The 20,523-nt window shown below is 47.0% G+C and overlaps 1 protein-coding gene across 2 annotated transcripts in view; it reads left to right on the top strand.

The window, feature by feature from the left end:
* The window catches only part of AHRR (aryl hydrocarbon receptor repressor), a 937,398-nt gene that overhangs the window by 59,017 nt on the left and 857,858 nt on the right, over positions 1–20,523 (top strand). The window lies entirely within an intron of this gene.

Below are 20,523 nucleotides of genomic sequence, written 5' to 3'. Positions count from 1 at the left end.
GCAAAGCAAAAGGCTGCCCTCCTTCACCCGGGCCCCCTCTCGGGACCCGGGACTCTTCAATGGGGGCTGTATGCGGGGCTCTCCCTTTCGTCTGGGGGCCCCGCCTTCTCAGGCACCACGTCTTCACCCGGTCCCCCATCTCGGGACCGGGACTTATGCAAAGGAGCCCGCGAGGCTCTCCCTGTCTCTTTCTGGCTGCCGGGGCGTGCGCGGGACTTCCTCTCTGGAACCGGAAGTCCCGCCCGCCGCCAGGCAGATGGCTGCCTGACTTCCTCTACGGCCGCGCGGGCCGCGGCGGTGAATTCCTAACAGCGGCAAATGAGGGGTAGGCTCCCTCGATTGAAAATAGAAAGCGGGGTGGGCACCCGCGTAATTAAAAGGTCAAAGCGGCATGAACGGGGTGGGCACCCGTCATAGTATAAAAACCGCGGGGTGGGCACCCGCAATGAGGCTTCATGGGGGAACCCCTCACGCCGGGGTTCCCTCCAGCAGGACACGCAGCACCGCGCTGCACCAACCCACGCATTTCTCCTCCTTTGGGGAAAGATTGGCAATAATAAGCATAGTGCTGGGGAGGTCAATAAAAATACAGCGCTCCCAATGCGCTGGGGAGTCCAAGGAGTCCTGGGGCCGGGAAATGGAGCAGGCAGCTCCTGGCAAAGAAAACGTCCTCCAGCCCCCTCAGGCAAGGAAAAAGGGCCCTACAGGAAGAAAGTTTCTAAAGGCATCCAGGGGCAGGGCAGGGCCCAGGGAGGCAAGCCTTCCCCTGGGCCCCAGCAGCAGCACGCCCCTGGTAGATTCAAGTAGGAGAACAAGAACATTTTACATGAGGTCACAGCCTCTTTTTATACAGACATTTCCTTTGTCTCCAAAGGTACAGGCAAGGGGCAAACTAGATGCAACTGGTTCTTGAGCACTTGGTTTTGCTCAGCCCCTCTGCCTATTCACAGGGTGGGTCAGGGACATCAGACACACCACAGGGGGTGGAGCCAGCATTGTAGAGGGAAGGCCCAGCCCTATGCAGGTCCCAGGTGCACTCCTCCCTGCCATCAACATGCAGATCTCTCCATTCACCACCGGGGCAGACCCATCCTGACTCCTGGAGCCAGGCAGACCAGCCAGCTCCAGCCAATCACAAGCCAGAAAGTCAATTCACATTCACTGCACAGACAGGCCAACATCTAGAAATGGCACTTCCACATTAGACACATTAAATCTGCACACATCATCGCGCAGCATTCAATCTCACGAGTCCGCACATACCAAACTCAAGCCTGTACTCCCCACACATCAGGAACTATCATGGACACACATATCCCCCATGCATTCCTATGGGAGGGCAGGCCAATCTCACACACGCACTCAGAGAGCGCACGCACTCTACACTGCACCACAGTGCTAAAGTGCTCAAAGACCAGAAATCACTATACTTAGGTAACATTAAAAGGCAAAAAGTTCAGGGGTGAACCTGCCAGAATGGCCAAGGGCTTTGTCCGGCAGACATCTACTCAACCGAACGTGTGTACACTGTTTGCAGTTGTCTATCAGGTCAATCCGAAACTCAATATAATTGCCACACTGCTTGACACATAGAAGGCATTTGATTCCCTAGAGCGTCCCTTTTTGTGGGAGACTCTGAGGCGATATGGCATGCCAATTTACATAATACCTATGACAAAGCTGCTATACTCGAAACCAATCGCACTTGTATGTGTAAATGGCCTGACGTCTGACCTTTTCAAAGTGGTCTCCTGGCTCAACTATTACAAGTTCACCATGCTCACAGGGGTTTGCAATTTCACCTCAGTAGGTCGTTGATGTCCATATATGAGGATGACATTCTACTTACCATCCAAAGCCCAGAGATAAACCTCTCCCTGATAATCCATGAGATTATCCATTTTTGGGGCTACTCTGAGAATTTCTATCAATTGGGTCTAGTCCAAATTATTCCCACTCACTGGCTCTATAACCCCTCTCTCCCTGGGATATGTAGTCTCCTGGGCCACCGACTCATAGATACATTTCTAAACCTCCTGTTATCCCTGGCGGACCGGGTTACTTTAAAAAAGATGGTAATCCTGCTTAAGTTATAGTTTTTCACTAACATTCCTATATTGTTTAACACACACTTTTTCACCTCCCATAACTTGTAAGATACACATTGCCATTGCTTGCACAGCAGGAATGGCTGACAAGGAGGAGGCGGCGCTGACAAGGAGAGGCGAGGACGTGCTGACTCACATGCGGGGTTGAGTTGCCTTACGCTAGTTTTCGGGTCTCTGAGCTCCCAGTCCTCTGGCCCCCGGTCTTCAGTCTGGATTGTTTTCATCGCAGTAGGGGCGGGTGTGGGGTGCATGGTGCGGCAGAGTCCTCGGCAGACCTGAACCGGCGGAGTTGAGCAAGTGGAGCCTTTTGGAGTGCGGTGTGTGGTGCAGGTGGTGTAAAGCAGGCCCTAAGGCCGCGGTCCTCTCCTGTAAGCACGGAGGTGGACAGCGTTAGGCTGGTGCGGCTTGCACTAAAGGAGGGGGGCAACCAACAGGCCAGACACACCACATGCGCCATACACCCCCTACAACAATGATGCCACTATCTTTTGACATTTGGTGGCATTTTTCTACTCAAAGAGAGGGGCGTGTGGAGTGACTGTGTCTCTTATGGTGCACTCTGTGGCTGTATTGGGTTGTTCTTTTGTTGCCATCCAGTCAGCCTGCCCCCAGCCTCCTAACACATCTAGAATATAGGGAGGCCAGTGTCCCTGCTCTATAAGTTAAATGTTTGCGATTGGCGCCCTAAAAAGGGTTCAATGAAGATCTAGGGGGAAAATATTGCCTTCCTGGTCGCCATTTATTATTCACGACTCACGACACGCTGTAGCCAATTGTATAAGCTGCACAAGCATAAACTGTGGAAATAAGTAGACCTATGGCAGGGCGTGTGCTGAGGTCTAGAGGGAAGGAAGGTCGAAGTGGTGCAGAATCTTTGAAATTACGCAGTTTAGGAAAAAGCAAAAAAAAGCAGACAGGTGCTGGAAGAGAAGCCCCACTAGGCACAACAGAGTTAGCCCCTGGCAGCGCAGAACTTGCATCCCTTCAAGACCAAGCAGGCCACCATAGGTTGGATTGTACAAACGAAGATATTAGCGATACGAATATTTCTAGTCTTAAATTCTCAATCCTTCTTCATTGGTAGGGGATGGGGGTGCATTTAAAAGCACCATTATGCGTGGTGGTGCTATAGTTAGTGGTGATCAGGAGGGAGAGGTGGCCTGTGTCGCTTGGGTACAGTCAAGCCCCCAAGACAGTCCACTGCCATTTCAAGGTCACTCTAATAAATCATCAATATCTGTGATGGAATTTGGGTTTCAAATGACCTCTAGTCTACCAGTAAGTACCCGCTTGCCTGAGCCTTTGATGTCCCCTACAATCTCTACAATCTCTGGTGCTTCTTTCTCAGAAGCAAAGAAGACCCAGGCGTTGGATCGAAAGCAGTCAGGCCAGTTGCTGGTCTAGCCTCTTCCCTGCAAGGTTTTGTTGCAAAACATTTTATCGTTCGAAACCCTGGCACAATGCCTGGCCCCAATGAAAATGAGGAAGGGATTAACTCAGCCAAAAGTAAAAGTAAAACGGATGTCGATTTTGAAAATGAAAATGGAAATACTACCATGAACAGTATCACAAGAATGGAAGAGCCTTGCACCTTAGGAGGGAAAGATGTTTGTGTAAGGGGGTACAACTTACCCTTTTCCAAGTCTCCACTTCTAGGAGCATTAGTGAAAACCCAATTGGTGGGTGATGGTTCCCCATCGCAGGATCTTGACTCTGTCATTACATCAAGGAGTAAGAAGATCGACGCAGATTATCTAAGCTCATTTGAATGTTCTGGCCAAGAGCTAGCGAACATTGTCTTGTCAGGTCTATCAAATCCGAAGGAGGGGGCCCAGAAGGAGGGCTTCTGGGGAAAGATCCCCTAGATCCTCAATATCCCCAATACCTGCAGAGGTGGTTGGGATGGGTGGGGAGTTGACTGAAATAGTAAGCAAACTGCAGCATGAGGATGTACGACATTACAACGCATGCTTTTACCACGCATGCTTTTACATCGCAAGTTTTACAACGCATACTATTACAACGCATAGTGCTTTGGGGCGCTGGATAGTGAATAGTTTAATTTACGATTCCAACTCCAGTCCCCGTGGATAGTAGGGAAGGTGTTGGATAGTCCATTAAACCTATTCCCTATCCTAGAGCGCCCCCCAGCGCAATGCGTTGTAATGGTTTGCGTTGTAAAAGTTGCGTCGTAAAGGCACTGCGTGGTAAAAGTTGCGTTGTAAAGGATGTTTCCCGCAGCATGAATGTATCTCTTTTGCTGAATGTGAGGAGTTTGAGGAATTCACAGAACATGGAATTAACTCACTGGGAAATGTTTCTGACCTTCTCTCACTAATGCAAGTAGCCTTCCAGGGAATGCTAAAAGCTCTAGTCCTGAATAACACGCAAAATGCTAGGCTCATAAATCTGTTTGAAACCATTAGAAATCACTAAAGCATTTAGATAAGGAGGTTCCTGTGGGAGAAGAGGTAAACGCTGCAATTTTAAAGCTGGTCTTTTGTCCACCACTCAAGACGAGGTATGCCCCCTAAGGAGGTCAAAAGTAGTTGGATTTTTGTATCAATATGTCTCTATTTAATTTTGAGAAGAGAAAGTGTTTTTAGGAAAAAATGGTTCAATCTAGGTGCAGTGTTGCTTCTATGAGACAAGGGTGGGGAGAAAGATTTACCAGGAAAGGAGCGGTGGTAGAAATCGTAAGAATTAGTTAAACATATGTGGCATAACCCCCACGAGTCAACTGGTCAAGTCCCCAGCTCCAAGGGTCCCCTTGAATAGGGCAAAACAGAAAAATCAAAGGAAAGTTTGTTACTGAGGGCCAATTGAGTTGGAAAGATCTAGAATCCAACGTAGAGTGCAAGGGGAATGGTAGAAGGAAAAGAAAGGAACCATTAACAGTGGCAAACTAGGCTGTTGGGGGGGAAATCAATAACAACAGTAGACCAATTAGGGATGCTAAAAATACTGGAACCCTTTGGGGAGACTTTATCCTCAACCGATAGGTCGGAGTACAGGATCTGCAAAAGGAAAATCTTTAGCAAGTCCTAGGGGTGTTATTGCAACTCATGTTGGAAAAGATGGTGATCAGATGACACCCCTGGTGTTATTCCTAAAGTTGAAACCTATAATGAATAGGAGACAGGCAGTCGAGCAGCCCCTCAGTAGGTCGGTACTGTTAAATTTATTTCACAATAATGGTTTGCAAGAAAGGATAGTTACTATAACCTTCACTAATGATAGAGCTTAGAATTGTGGAATTGGAATAGGCTCAACCATTAGCAGACTGATCAGCGACAGAGGGAAATCAATCATAGTACTTGAGGTCAGGTCTCATTGAGAAGAGAGAGCTGTTTTAAAAATGTTCGGGACAGTTGCTTTCCTCCACAGACCAGTGGAGGGGTAGATGAGATTGATTGGTAGGAGTCAGGGCACCCATAGCCAGTTAGGGTCCTGGTATGGGACATTCATGGATTTAAAACATTTATAGATATGGAAAATCACAGAGAGGGAGTTTAAAGAATTATGCCATTTTGATCCCTCAGGAAATCTGTCTGGTTCTCCGCAGTAGAGGGGGTTGTTGCCATAGCTTAAAATGCTAGGGCTTCGTTACGAGGAAGATCGGTTGGTGAATTACTCACATTGGTTTTAGTCTGCTGTAGGGGAAAGATAGTAAAGCTCCGAACCACTTGCTTATGGGCTCTTGCTTGTTTAATCAACCTGTATGTCAATATCGAGGGACCAAAGCAATTTGTCCCCTCCCTGAGTGTGAGCTGCAGAATTTGGCTAATGATGTAATAAAACTGTATGGAAATTATCCCGATGCCTTGTTGGTGGTAGGAGGAGATTTTTATGAAAAATCCGTTTTTAAAGACCTTGATGAAGTTACGAGAGAATTGCGATTAGTGTTAAATATTCAGAAAGTTCTTTTTTCTGAAAGCCCTATGTTGGACCTTGGGTCTCCAAGTCACATAGGGTAGCTTGGCACTAAGTAGGAAGGCCTAACTCAAAGGTATATGTGTAAAGTTTGCGTTCCACCCACTCAGTAACTCAGTGCCCATCCATCAAAATAACGACACTACACCTTCATTTTTTTTTAATAAAAGTACAAAAGCTTTATCTTTCCTTAAGTTAGTTTTTCAGTAATCTCACAATCTGTCACATCTGCATTTCAGATACCAGTATCATCATTTGACATACTTTTGTGATTCCATGTATTATAACATTGACTTCAGTTCATTAGCAGACTTTACTCATTTGTGACAACCTAGTACTAATAGGAATAATAGTTTCTTTGCAAGTGGACCATTCTCCTTTTTCCGTAAGTGCACACAGATTTACATCACCATAAAGGACACATTGGAACGGCAATGGGTTATAGGTTCCAGAGATAACTCTGAAATATTTGTACCTAGAAATGGAGTCCAATAGTATCTTGCCTAGAAGGACAGGATTCAGTTGTACTATCAATTTTTACCACCTTCGGTTACACTTTACCAGTACCTCAATAAGACAAGATATTACTTTTGGAATAAATAGACTTTACATTGAAAGTAAACACTCTCCCTTTAGACCTTCAAAGTTCCACTTCCAACATTACTGTAACGACCATGCCCTTAATCAGATCTGACTACTTAACAATTCTAAACTATCCTTGGATTGTACCCTTTCTCAGGTTAGCTGTGGAGGGTTAATAGCTTTCGAGGGTTACTTTCCTCCACTAGATCCCCGGCACATAGGCAGAGCTTTGGTTGAGTTTTTCAGTCAGGGCTCTCCGTCCCCAGTCCCCTCGGCTCGGCAGCCCGATCACAGTTACAGCTCTGCCGGGAGTTTGGGAGTGCCGATTCTTTCCCCTCCCTCCAGGTCAGATTTCCCAGCTTACTTGATGGACTCGAGCTTAACAGGAATCCGAAGGGTGAAAGAACACTCGACGGGGCTTCCCCGCTGCCTGTAGGACTCCGACGGTGGTTTTCTCACCGAAGTCCTGTCAGCGAGGGGGAAAGTTGATTCTTGGCTCCCCTCGTGGAAGAGCTCCGCTTCCGCTCGGTCTTCTCTCGTCCCGCCCCCTGCCTTCCGATGCCTCGCCTTCTCTTCACTCGTCAGGCGGAGTCTGGCAGGGCTTCTGCTACCTAGGAACCAACGTGGAAGACGCTCTTCTGCCTCACATTGACGCCGAGCACTCACAAGCGCCAGGAAGCGCAGTTCAACTGCTTTCCCAGCCGATTTCGAATAATAAACGGTGAGTGCAGACAAGCGTGGATGATGCTACGCTGCTTAAGGTCCGTCTCTCTTGGACCTTCAATTACATTGATTCACAAGTAGGCTGTGGAGGATGGCCAAGAGACAGTCCCACCTGATTTCTCAGGGTTTCAGACGGTACCCTCACTCACCCACTAACTCCTGGCTCAATGGCTTTTCGATACCCAGACAGAACCAAGGTTATTTTTAGATGAGAGGGGGGGTAGCACAGAGGTAAATTGCGACAGGATCCCAGATTAAGGCAAGGCAAGGTCCTCAGATAGGGGGGGCGTCAGCAGTGAAGGGAAGCAGGCCCGCAGACAGTCAATTTCCCTACCCAGTGCGCCAACCTCTCCTCCCAGAAGCCTTAACTCCTGACTGACTCTACTCCTCACAAGATCACCTCTCTCTCCAAAATGGCCGCCCAACATTCCGCCTTATATAGGCTGACTCAGGAAGGTCCAGAAGGGTCCAGAGGGTTCTGGAACGTTCCTATGCTAACCTATGGGTCCAGACTCTAAGGTGGCAGTTGTGGCAGTTAATAGCCACCATTTTGTGTATCCCCCACTTTCTTAGTCAGAAAAGGCACCTAGGCCTCAGGAAAAAGAAAGGACTATGTGATCAAAGAACATCCAACCCCTAGGCCAACACCTCAAAAACCCGGTGGACATAAAAAACAAAAAGGCTTGAGTGGCAAAAAGGGGACAAAATAAATAATTAATTAGGAGGGGCTACCCAAAGGGCAGACAGGTCTAACACGCGTCCCCCCCAGCTGAAAGTGGGGAGAGCTACCCAACCCCTTGGGAGTCCTCATCACTAAGGCGGAAATACCTAGAGAGACCGTCTGCATTGGCGTGGTCCACTCCAGGCCAATGTTCTCCCCTGTAGGGAGATGGACCATCTCAACAACTTGGGATTTTCCCCCTTCATTTGCATCAGCCAACGAAGAGGTCGATGGTCAGTCTGAACCAGGAAGTGCGAGCCAAATAGGTATGGCCGCAACTTCTTCAGAGCCCATACCACCGCAAAAGCTTCCCGCTCAAATGCACTCCACTTCTGTTCCCGGGGAAGCAGTCTCCTGGACAGGAAGACTACAGGCTGATCCAGACCCTCTTCATTGAGTTGCGATAACACTGCCCAAATGCCATGCTCGGATGCGTCTGTCTGGACGATGAACTCCTTGGAGAAGTCTGGGGCCCTCAGGACCGGTGCTGCACACATTGCCTGTTTCAATTTCACAAAGGCTTGCTGACAAGCCTCTGTCCAGACTACCCGTCGAGGTTGTTTCTTGGATGTAAGCTCTGTGAGGGGCGCTACAATAGTGCCATACCCCTTCACAAAGCGACGGTAGTAACCTGTGAGGCCCAGGAAAGCTCGGACCTCAGTCTGGGTCTTGGGGGGTTCCCAGGCCATGATTGCCTCAATCTTTGCCTGGAGGGGCTGCACTGTTCCCCTACCCACCAAGTGGCCTAGGTACACAACCGACCCCTGCCCAATCTGACATTTACTGGCCTTGATTGTCAATCCAGCCTGTTTCAGGGTCTGGAGAACAGCTTGCAAGTGACGCAAATGGTCCTCCCAACTGCTGCTGAAGACGGCAATGTCATCCAGGGAAGCAGCGGAGAAAAGCCTCCATTCCAGAGAGGACCTGGTTCACCAGTCGCTGAAAAGTGGCAGGAGCGCTCTTGAGCCCAAAGGGCATCACACAGAACTGGTAGTGTCCCTCAGGCGTGGAGAAAGCTGACCTTTCCTTTGCTCCATCTGTAAGGGAGATCTGCCAGTACCCTGAAGTAAGGTCAAAGGTACTCAGGTATTGGGCAGCTCCCAGCCGGTCAATCAATTCATCCGCCCTAGGGATCGGATGAACATCAGTCTTGGTCACTGAGTTCAGTCCCCGGTAATCCACACAAAATCTCAGTTCTGGAGTGGTGCCCGGTGGAGCAGCTTTTGGTACTAGCACCACCGGACTGGACCAGGGGCTACTGGAAGGTTCAATGACTCCTAGCTCCAGCATCTTGGTAACCTCACCGTGGATGCTGGCCTTCACCTTGTCTGACAGCCAGTAGGTCTTAGACTTCACTGGTGGGCTGTCTCCTGTGTCCACATCATGGGTACACAGGTGGGTCCTTCCCGGGACAAGGGAGAACAACGAAGAGTACTGCTCCAATATCTGGCGGCAGTCCTCCCGCTGCTCAGGAGTTAGGGATGGGGAGAGAATCACTCCCTCCACGACCCATCCTTTTCCTGAGATGAAAAAAGGTCAGGGAGAGGCTCGCTTTCCGCTTCCTCTCCTCCATCAGTCACCATCATCAAGATGACCTCGGGCCTCTCATGGTGGGGTTTGAGGCGATTAGCATGTAGCATCCGTAGGGGCTGTCGAGGGGTCTTAAGATCCACCAGGTAGGTGGACTTACCCTTCTTCTCCAACACCTCAAAGGGGCCTGTCCAACGATCCTGGAGAGCACTTAGCTCTTCAGGTTCCATCACCCACACTTTCTGGTCAGGCTCCAACTCCACCGGGTGAGCGTTGTGGTCATACCACTCTTTCATTACTGCTTGACTGGCTTCCAAGTTGTCAGAAGCTTGCTTCCACAACTTGGCCATTTGGCTCCGGAAGGCCAGCATGTAGCTCACCACATCCTGGGGAGGCTTTCTGGGAGACTTTTCCCATCCATCCTTCACCAGGCTGAGAGGTCCACGCACAGGGTGCCCATACAGAAGCTCGAAGGGGCTGAAGCCCACTCCTTTCTGTGGCACTTCCCTGTAGGAAAATAGCAAACAGGGTAGGAGGACGTCCCATTTCCTCCGCAGGCTCTCAGGCAGACTTCTTATCATGCCTTTCAAGGTCTTGTTGCACCTTTCTACCAGGCCATTGGCCCGGGGGTGATGTGGTAAATAAATAATTAATTACCGGTACTATTTTTCTATACATTAACTAAAACAGATAGCTCAATAAATAAGAGGCAGGATCCGGGGTATCTGAGTTGAACAGGCTTTAATTTGACACAAGGGAAGGGACAGGATCGGAACAGCCTGTAACAGAATGGAATGGCAGCTGCAACGTCTCATTAACAGTACATAGTATATATAGGAAAACGTTACAATTGCATTGAATACAGTAGGCGTAACAAGTGACAAACGTAAGATAAGAACACATGGGCATACAAAGAAGGCGTGCACAGGGCGTGCACGAAGACATGTGATGAGAACGTCACAGAAGTGTCATAAATGGGTGGAGACATGGAGGGGGCTACCTGGGCAGCTGGAACCTTTAACCTACTGGTGCGCGCAAAACGGGCCATGACGTGTAACTAGGGAGAGCTGGGGCTCTGACTTCTGCACTAGAAGAGGAGACTAAAGTCTGGGATGTCAGGACGACATGTACCTATAGCATATCTGGTATCTGGTGTTTGGAGTACATGTTGATAGAATCTAAATGTCATCAGAGCAAAGGCTACTTGACACTAAGACTGGTGCATGCATATATTCTTCATGTATTGCGTGTGCTATGAATCTTCTATGGATATTAATACAGTAATGCACTTGCATGGAGACAGAAAGACTAGACTATAGCTGAAGATGTTTATGCGGTTCGTTAGCTTAGGAATGTGAAGACGGGGAGCTGAACTGATAACTAGAGGCATAACATATTCTTGGCAGACAGGCAGGCAGGCCGGGCCAGGCACCGCGCTGCTTGGCAGAAAGTAAGCGAAGGGTCAGGGATGCGGGAGGGGCTGCATCGCTCCTCGGAGTGGTTTCAGGAGACTGGAGCTTGAATCTGGTGTCCGGGCCCTTATGAGGCCTAGAAAACGGGGACAACTCGACAAATTAACGTGTACAATGTAAAGACGTTGGCAACATAGGCCTAATACTTGTTGCTTTCAGGAGGACTGGATAACTGGCATACTAACGTGGGACACAACTATAATTGCGTCTTTATTCAGGCAAAGGGGGATATATGCATATCGATCATGCACATATAACATATAATGGGGAACACGTAGGGACACATGACAAGGCAAAATTCAATTTTCCTCATTCCCTCCTTGTGCCCTACGTTTCCTTCAGGAAACATCAATATTCATGATACCATCTATCATTTCATACAGCATCATTTGCTCGTCTCGAATCTTCTTGGAACGGGACTTAGGACTTGGAATACAGGATGTAGCGCACAAGCCACAAATCGCAGGGCCACATTGTAAACAGAGACAGCAACTGAATATGATCATTACTGCTATACCCAGGAATGACAATACTTTCCATCCCCAGGCAGATATTATACTCCAGAGCCAACCGGACCATGTCCAGGTGCCTGGATTCTGGTGTAACTGATGGGCTATTTTATGAAGTCTGGTTATAGCTGAATAAACAGACGGTGCGTTATTAGGAATGAAAATGCAGCAACTAGATCCGATGACTCTACAAGCTCCGCCCCTATCGGCCAGTATGACGTCAAGAACAAGGCGGTTCTGAAGCACGACAAATCTCATAGCAGATTGCTCTTCAGTTAAGTTACCTAGAGCGGAAGTATTCTCATTCACTACTGCTTCAAGGGTTCTGGTTAACCTACGTATTAGCTTACTATTCTGGACAGGACCTATGAAGAAAAAGAAACCTTTATTGAAGTCTTGATACTGTTCTAAAGCCGTTTCAGTCTGATCGACAATTGGGGACTCGATCTCCCTTCTATGTCTAACGTGTACTAGATGTGTGTTTCTGTGATAATCGGATGGGGCTAGGAAAACTGGTGGCAGTAGGAAGGCAATGTAACATGTTCCATCCCAATCTTGGGGCAGACGTACATATGCGGTCTGACCACATACAAAATAAGAATGACGTGAGGCTTTGAAAGTAGATTTCCCACTGTCACTATACTCGACCACAGTAGTACAATCACTGTGTCCTAGATGTACTGAACCATTCTTTCGGACACATAATTCGCCTTTCACTGGTAGAACTGTAATAGCAGGCAAATCTGGAGTAGTCTCGGACTGAACATTCAAAACCATGAAATTCGAGGAATAATTACCTAGATCATATACTTCATTTTCTAGATCTAACCCTGTTCTGTGGGAAAGACCTTCCTTGTCTGGGAAACATGTTCTATTCAGAAGGGACATATCGTTTGAGGATGACGTTAACGTGGACCATGCTCCACACGAACCATTGTGTGAAAACGGATAGGGAAAGAGTGGCAGAACTCCCTTCGATGTCTGGAAAGGGGGGAGTCGACCACACACCCAACAATTAGTGGCATTGCTGGTCTGGTGTGAATAGTGTAACATTCGGATAAAAGTATTGTTGTGCATGGCAAGTCTGTAAGATAACTCGTGAGGAGGCAGTTCACTAAATGTGTGCTCTACTGTAACATTAGAGGAAAAATGTACATGTGAAACGATAGGAGGAAAATATATGTGTAAAACATAACTTATGCCTGTAATCGTAAGACTCAGAAATAACATAATTAATAGAGTAACAATGCATCGACTTCGAAGATTTTTCCGATAACGTATTCTCTTAGAGTTTCGACTAACTCTCTCACTATGAGGGTCTATCTCATACATGTCAGGAACCTGTCTAACCGTTTCACCCGAGAGGGACTTAGACAATTAAACTGGCTGACTTACTAGACCTTAATTTTTCTTTATATTCCTGCTGTGGAGTTTTCTCTAACAGGGGAAGTTTAGAGTCAGTATCTGGGCAGTCCTTGAGAACGGGGCAGTCCTTGAAAAAAGTCTTTGGACGGAGTCCATGAAATCGTTTAACGTGGCTGGAGTGGATCCAGCCCTTGCGGCCCTCCACTTTAATCGCAGTCCTTGTTGTCATCAGAACGAGCTTCGGTTCTTTCCAGCGGGGCTCCAGCGGACTTGAACGATCAAAATTCCGGATCAACACTAGGTCGCCAGGAATGACCTCGTGCGGTTTCACTTGAGTGTTGTCTGGAAAGGCAGCGGCGACCTGTGAACGACAAGAGAGTAGTGCAGACATCAAGGAAGCCAGGTAATCTGTCAGCATATTACTGTCAACATCGGTAATTGTACGTGGCCTAGGTGTACCCCACATGTTTGGGGGACGACCGAAAACTACCTCGTAAGGGGACAGACCTGAACGGGAGTGAGCGACCATTCTCATGTAAAAAAGGGCGACTGGCAGTGCTACCATCCAATCTACGCCTTTTTCTGCGCAAACCTTGGCAATGCGGATTTTCAGGGTCTGATTATGTCTCTCAACGAGACCAGCTGCTTCGGGATGTCGTACACAGTGGAACTTCCACTGGTACCCTAACAGAAGAGATACGTGTTTCATGAGTTCGGATGAGAATGGCTGGCCGTTGTCTGAATACACGACCCTCGGTAATCCATAGCGGGGGAAATACTCACGAACCAACTGCCTGGCAGTGGTCGCGGCAGTGTAATCTGGGACTGGATATGCTTCTGTCCATCTGGACAAAGCGCATACAACTACGAGGACATACTTGAAACCTCGACATCGATCCATCTGAATATAATCCATCTGGAGGACTTCAAAAGGGTGGTCAGGAGGATGGAATCCACCTTGTTCCACCGGAACACCTTTACCTGGATTGAATTGACAACAGATCATGCAGGTACGCACTTTCTGCTTGGCTGCTGTTCGTAAATGCTTGTTAAACCAGAGGTTCTGAATACTGTCTAACATGGCTTTTTCTCCTAAATGTGCTGGACTATGTGCGGTGTTAATAATGACTTGAACCATAGAGTCGGGGAGAAACCATGTGGCTTTTCCCTTCGTCAACCATCCCTGATCTGTCTGGACCCCTCCTTGTTCAGACCATTTCTTGATTTCATCGGGAGTAGCATGTGACTGTATATCTAGTACGTCTTGTGTAGGGTCCTTAACTGTCATACAAGTCGTCTGAACTGGGACGTCTGTCTGTGTCGTGTTAACTGGAATGTCTGGAGTCTGAGCTGTAAGCTTGGCTGTTCGATCTGCCAGGTCGTTACCCTGGGAAATAACATCAGTGGCTTTCGTATGTGCTTTGCACTTCATAATGGCAATGGCTTTCGGTAAATGTATTGCTTCTAACAGAGCTTGAATGAGGGGGCCATGCTGAATCTTGGTTCCATGAGAAGTCATGAAACCTCTCTCTTGCCCGAGCACTCCAAAGTCGTGTACGACTCCGAATGCATAACGTGAATCTGTGTATATGTTTACTTTCAGGTTCTTGGCTCGTATGCAGGCTTGGGTCAGAGCGACGAGCTCTGCTGCTTGAGCAGACAGGGTGTCAATACGATGTGTTTCTATAACTTCAGTTTCAGTAGTCACTGCATACGCGGCTACTAACTCTCCTGTACTTGTCCTCATACATGAACCATCCACATAAAGCGTCAGGTCGGGATCAGGTAATGCAATGTCTGTCAAGTCTTGTCTTGGCTTTGTCATGGTGTTAACAACTTCCACACAGTCATGTGTGGCAGGATTGGAAGTAACTGAGGGTAACAGTGTAGCGGGATTTAAAATGTTGCAGCGTCTGATTTCTATGTGTGGCTGAAACAATGTCAGTTCATATCCTGTTAAACGTGCAATTGTCAAGTGCTGAGTCTGTGTTTGGTTTAAAAGAACTTCCACAGAGTGTGGAACTTGTACTGTCAGGGAGTGTCCTAACACTATGGAATCACTCTGTCTGATAGCTAGGGCTGTGGCTGCAACTGACTTGAGGCACGCAGGCAAAGCCTGGGCCACCGGATCTAATGTGCTAGAGAAATAAGCACAAGGCTTGTGTTGTCCTGCTTGATCTTGCGTGAGAACAGATAATGCTGTACCATCACGTTCAGTGACAAAAAGTGTGAAAGGCTTACTGTAGTTCGGTGTTGCTAGAACAGGTGCATTACATAAAGCTTTCTTTAACTCATTGAAAACAAGTGTATGTTCTTGGGTCCAAGGGAGGACAGTCGATGTCGCTGCCTCCTGTGTCGTTAACTGTATCAGTGGCTTGGCTAGATATGCGTACTGAGGGATCCATTGTCTGCAGTAAGAAGTGAGGCCGATAAAAGCTCGTACCTCCTTCTGAGTCTTGGGCTGTGGAAGATGTGCTATTAACTGGATACGGTCTGGTGTCAACTGCCTACCCCTCTTGGACAGTAAGTGTCCAAGGTACACCACTTGCTGGACACAAAATTGCAGTTTCGAAGGGGACACCTTGTGCCCCATCTCGGCCAGGAAATACAAGACTGTAAGTGACGCACGTTCGCAGTCACGTTCAGAACGGGCTGTGATCAATAGATCATCGACATACTGGAGCAGGGCAGTGTCAGTTGGCATATGAATATTGTCTAGTTGTCTTTTAAGTGCTTGACTGTATATGCTAGGACTTTCTGTGAAGCCTTGAGGAGCTCGTGTGAATTTATAGCTTCTTCCATTTAAACAGAATCCGAAAAGAAACTGGCTGTCTGGATGAATGGGGACACTAAAGAATGCGTTCTTGAGATCAATAACAGTAAAGAACGTAGCTTCGGAATCAATGGCAGTCAATAGGGAAGAAATATCTGGAACCACTGGGTACTGGGGTATGATACATTTATTAAGTTCTCGAAGGTCAATCACTAATCGATAAACTGGAGGTGCATTGGGATTAGTACGTTTAAGAATCGGAATGATAGGAGAATTACATACATTGGAGTCAGTTTCTACAACTACTCCTTGAGCAATGAGCTCGTCAATAATTTTTGATAAGGCTGCTACAGCCTCAGGTGGCAATTTGTACTGTCGGATTCGTGGTAATACAACACCTTGTTTCAGAGTGACACGATATGGTGTAATGTGCATACAACCTACATCAGTTGGACCTTGCGCCCATAAATGCTGTGGTACATTCAATAATCTTGGATCAAAATCACGTAACACATAATGACCTTTAAAATCACGTAAAAACAATCTCACTCCTTCTGGGGAGCAACACATAATAGCTCCTAATTCTTTCAATGTTTTGATACCTAGTAGGTTTTCTGGACATGATTTCGTAAGTAACAAGTCAGTAGTTCGGGACAATGGACCAACTTCTAGGGAAACTGGTTTCGATATTTCATTAACAATAGGCTTTCCTGAAAATCCAAGGGAAACATTTCTAGAGCCTGAGAGCGGAGCCCCTGGAACCTCGTCATGACTGATGGTAGTCCTACTTGCCCCTGTATCAATCAGAAACTTTCTGTCTTTCCCTAATACTTGACTGTGTACATACGGACCCTCTTGATCTACAGGAATCTCGATGAGAGGCAAGCCAACCTCCCTCTCTAGGCTGTTTCATGAATACTGCTGATATTCTGGATAATCTGACTGTGCGTACTGGTACATCTGTTGTGTAACGTGTTGTGTGGCAGCTATAGGCTGCGGTACTGTAACTGTCTGTTGTGCGTTCTGCGGCGGTTGCGTGTTTTGCGGAACATGTTCTTGTCTATGAGGACGTGGTCTCTCTTTCGTTTTACCAGTAGCTATGTTGTGTTTCAGAACTGCACATTCGTTTATATAATGACCTGGCTGTTTGCAATAATTGCATGTCCCTTTAACAGGAGCTGTAGAATGACTAGTCTGATTCGTACCCCTCTTCTGACTATCTTGTGGAACAGACTGTGCAACCAGTACTTTCATTTTCGTATCTTTCATACGTCTTCTTTCGTGTTCTTGCTCTTCCCTGATTCGGTTCTGGTGGTACTGTAGCATCTGAAGCATCTGGGACGGAGTATTAGCTTGCCAGGTACTTTCGACTTTTAGTACTCGATTTTTAACTTGTGGTAAAGAATTCTCAACTAGTTTGGTAACAAAAAGATGTGGATACGATTCACTACTTGTTTTCAGGCCGCTATTAATAATGAAACATTTCTCAAATCTAGAATAAAAATCACTAGTGTCTTCGTCTTGTTTCTGTTTACAGGCTGAGATGGCATCCCAGTCTTCCTTTTTCGTGGCTAGTAATCTTGGCAAGACTTGTATTAACAACTCGGGCAATGCTTTAGCTTTTTCCCCAAGACCGGTACCTGGAACTCGTGTGTTATCTTCAGTCTCTAATGCGGTCCAATCAATCTTTTTCTCTCCCACCTCCTATTCTTTTTCTTTGAGTTTTTCATATATGCCCGCAGGCAACAGGACCTTTAACATTTTAATGATATCGGGATACGTGTATTCTCCCATACGGAGCATGTCTTTTAATTCACGGTGGAACCCTGCTGGATCTTTATCGTGACAGGGTATTAACTTTTTCATTTCTAGTAGTTCTATTTTCGTGATAGGGGTGTAAACAAATACTCGTTCGAGCTCACCCCCCTCTCCCTTAACTGGATGTACTTCTCGCAACGGATTCTGTCTGTCTATGTAGAATGATTTTCTTACTGGGGGTGGAACAGGAACAAAATGTGGATTCAGGAACGTTCTGTATTTGTGGCGCTGTTCTAAAATGACACTAATTAAATCGGTACCTAGACCTTTCCATCTGTTTAGGAGTAACTCGTTCAGTACATCATACAAAGGACCTGGATCAGACTGCTGATCCTTATACAGTGTAATGAGGTGCTGGATCATATACATACCCACCAGACGCTGCTCGGCTGGGGGCAGCTTCAGAAACATTTGGGCCACTATTTCATCTGAAAACGTGGTAGAATCACTAGTCCATCGGACTGCTGATCGGGCTAGTTCTTGTTCATGCATGGTACTAAGCTCACTATAACCTATTCGTAGTTTCAGAATTTTATCAGTAGCCTGGAATACATGTTCAAGAGAACACTGTTCTGGTACGGGAGGAGGAAAAACTGTCTTGTAATCTAGGCGTGAATGTCGGTCGGAAAATCTAGTTCTACCTACATACGCTATTCTGGCGGGATTCTCGCTGTCTACCTCTTCACTTGATGAGTCATTCTCTTTCTCGGTTGTTCTTATTGCTTTCTCCTTCTCGTGTATACTTAGAATTTCTTTACGAATTTTCCTGTACATACTTTCTATACTGTTTTGTGTCTTATGTTTTCCCTCGGCTATATTGTCACTCCACCTTGTCAGGGCTTTCATCTCGTCTTTGTCTTTATCAGGATAATCCTGCTCTCTTATTAAACAGTTAATCAAGAACTGTAAAATCATACTTTGAATCTCGACCTTTCTGTGTGTCATAGCTTCGTGAATACTCTCTGGATTCTCCCCTGTTCGGATAAAATGATATATTCTGTCTAGATGTTCCTTCATCTCGGGCAGGGTGGCCAAAAAGTTGGCAACTCGTCTTAAACGTACGGAATATAATATCATGTGATCTTCGCCTGGCACTGAATCATATATGCAGTCTGTAAGGTATTGCTTGAGGGCTGCAGGTGTAGACACCTTTGGCGTGCGCTGTAACGCTGCGTCTCTCAGCGTCAGTCGTTTTACTTGAGGCGGGGTGGTAGGAGCACCTCCCCCCCTCCTCCTGAACTAGAATCGTCAGTTAATACTGAACGTGCTGGTAAAGTGACTCCAAAACGGGCACACGTAATGTGGGCTGGTCCGGGGGTACTGGCACATTAACGGGGTTCCCGGGACCAGTGGCTGGAGGAACAGGAATTACATTATTAACAGGGTGCTGAGGTTGAGCAGGCGGAATAGGATTTGCATATTCTGGGACTGTATCGTCCAAATAGGACGAAAGGAAAATTTCAGCTGCAGTCGGTTTATGACGTAGCTTAGTCGGAACCAATGGTGGCGGTAAATTACAAGGTACTTCCGGGGTTGCCTTCGGCAAGCCCTCGGCAAGAAGAGGATACATACCTTTAATAAGGGCATTTCTCTGTCTGTCTGACTGTTCTGCTCTAACTCGTTCACCTTCTTCTAGAAGTTCCCTTTCTTGGGCTTTTTCAGAAGATTCCCTACTTAATTCTGCTTTTCTGAATTCTTTTTTGGATCTTTTATGAGATTCTTGACGCCATAACTCTATGGCATCTTTCTGGGACTGTCTGGCTTTCTTTTTCCATAATGCTTCTTCTACACGCATGATGCACTCGGCATCCCATGTACCTGAAACAGCAATGGAATGGCAGCTGCAACGTCTCATTAACAGTACATAGTATATATAGGAAAACGTTACAATTGCATTGAATACAGTAGGCGTAACAAGTGACAAACGTAAGATAAGAACACATTGGCATACAAAGAAGGCGTGCACAGGGCGTGCACGAAGACATGTGATGAGAACGTCACAGAAGTGTCATAAATGGGTGGAGACATGGAGGGGGCTACCTGGGCAGCTGGAACCTTTAACCTACTGGTGCGCGCAAAACGGGCCATGACGTGTAACTAGGGAGAGCTGGGGCTCTGACTTCTGCACTAGAAGAGGAGACTAAAGTCTGGGATGTCAGGACGACATGTACCTATAGCATATCTGGTATCTGGTGTTTGGAGTACATGTTGATAGAATCTAAATGTCATCAGAGCAAAGGCTACTTGACACTAAGACTGGTGCATGCATATATTCTTCATGTATTGCGTGTGCTATGAATCTTCTATGGATATTAATACAGTAATGCACTTGCATGGAGACAGAAAGACTAGACTATAGCTGAAGATGTTTATGCGGTTCGTTAGCTTAGGAATGTGAAGACGGGGAGCTGAACTGATAACTAGAGGCATAACATATTCTTGGCAGACAGGCAGGCAGGCCGGGCCAGGCACCGCGCTGCTTGGCAGAAAGTAAGCGAAGGGTCAGGGATGCGGGAGGGGCTGCATCGCTCCTCGGAGTGGTTTCAGGAGACTGGAGCATGATTCTGGTGTCCGGGCCCTTATGAGGCCTAGAAAACGGGGACAACTCGACAAATTAACGTGTACAATGTAAAGACGTTGGCAACATAGGCCTAATACTTGTTGCTTTCAGGAGGACTGGATAACTGGCATACTAACGTTGGACACAACTATAATTGCGTCTTTATTCGGGCAAAGGGGGATATATGCATATCGATCATGCACATATAACATATAATGGGGAACACGTAGGGACACATGACAAGGCAAAATTCAATTTTCCTCAGTGATAAGGAGTGGTAAACCGGTAGGTAACTCCACACTCCTTCCACATAGCCCGCATGTACGCTGACATAAAGTTGGTCCCCCTGTCGGACACAACTTCTTTGGGGAAACCCACTCGGGTAAAGATCCCCATCAGGGCCCTAGCCACTACAGGTGCAGTAACAGT

This window comes from Lissotriton helveticus, chromosome 4_1 (assembly GCF_964261635.1).
Source record: "Lissotriton helveticus chromosome 4_1, aLisHel1.1, whole genome shotgun sequence".
NCBI lineage: Eukaryota > Metazoa > Chordata > Amphibia > Caudata > Salamandridae > Lissotriton > Lissotriton helveticus.
This window is presented reverse-complemented; position numbering and strand designations above follow the sequence as displayed.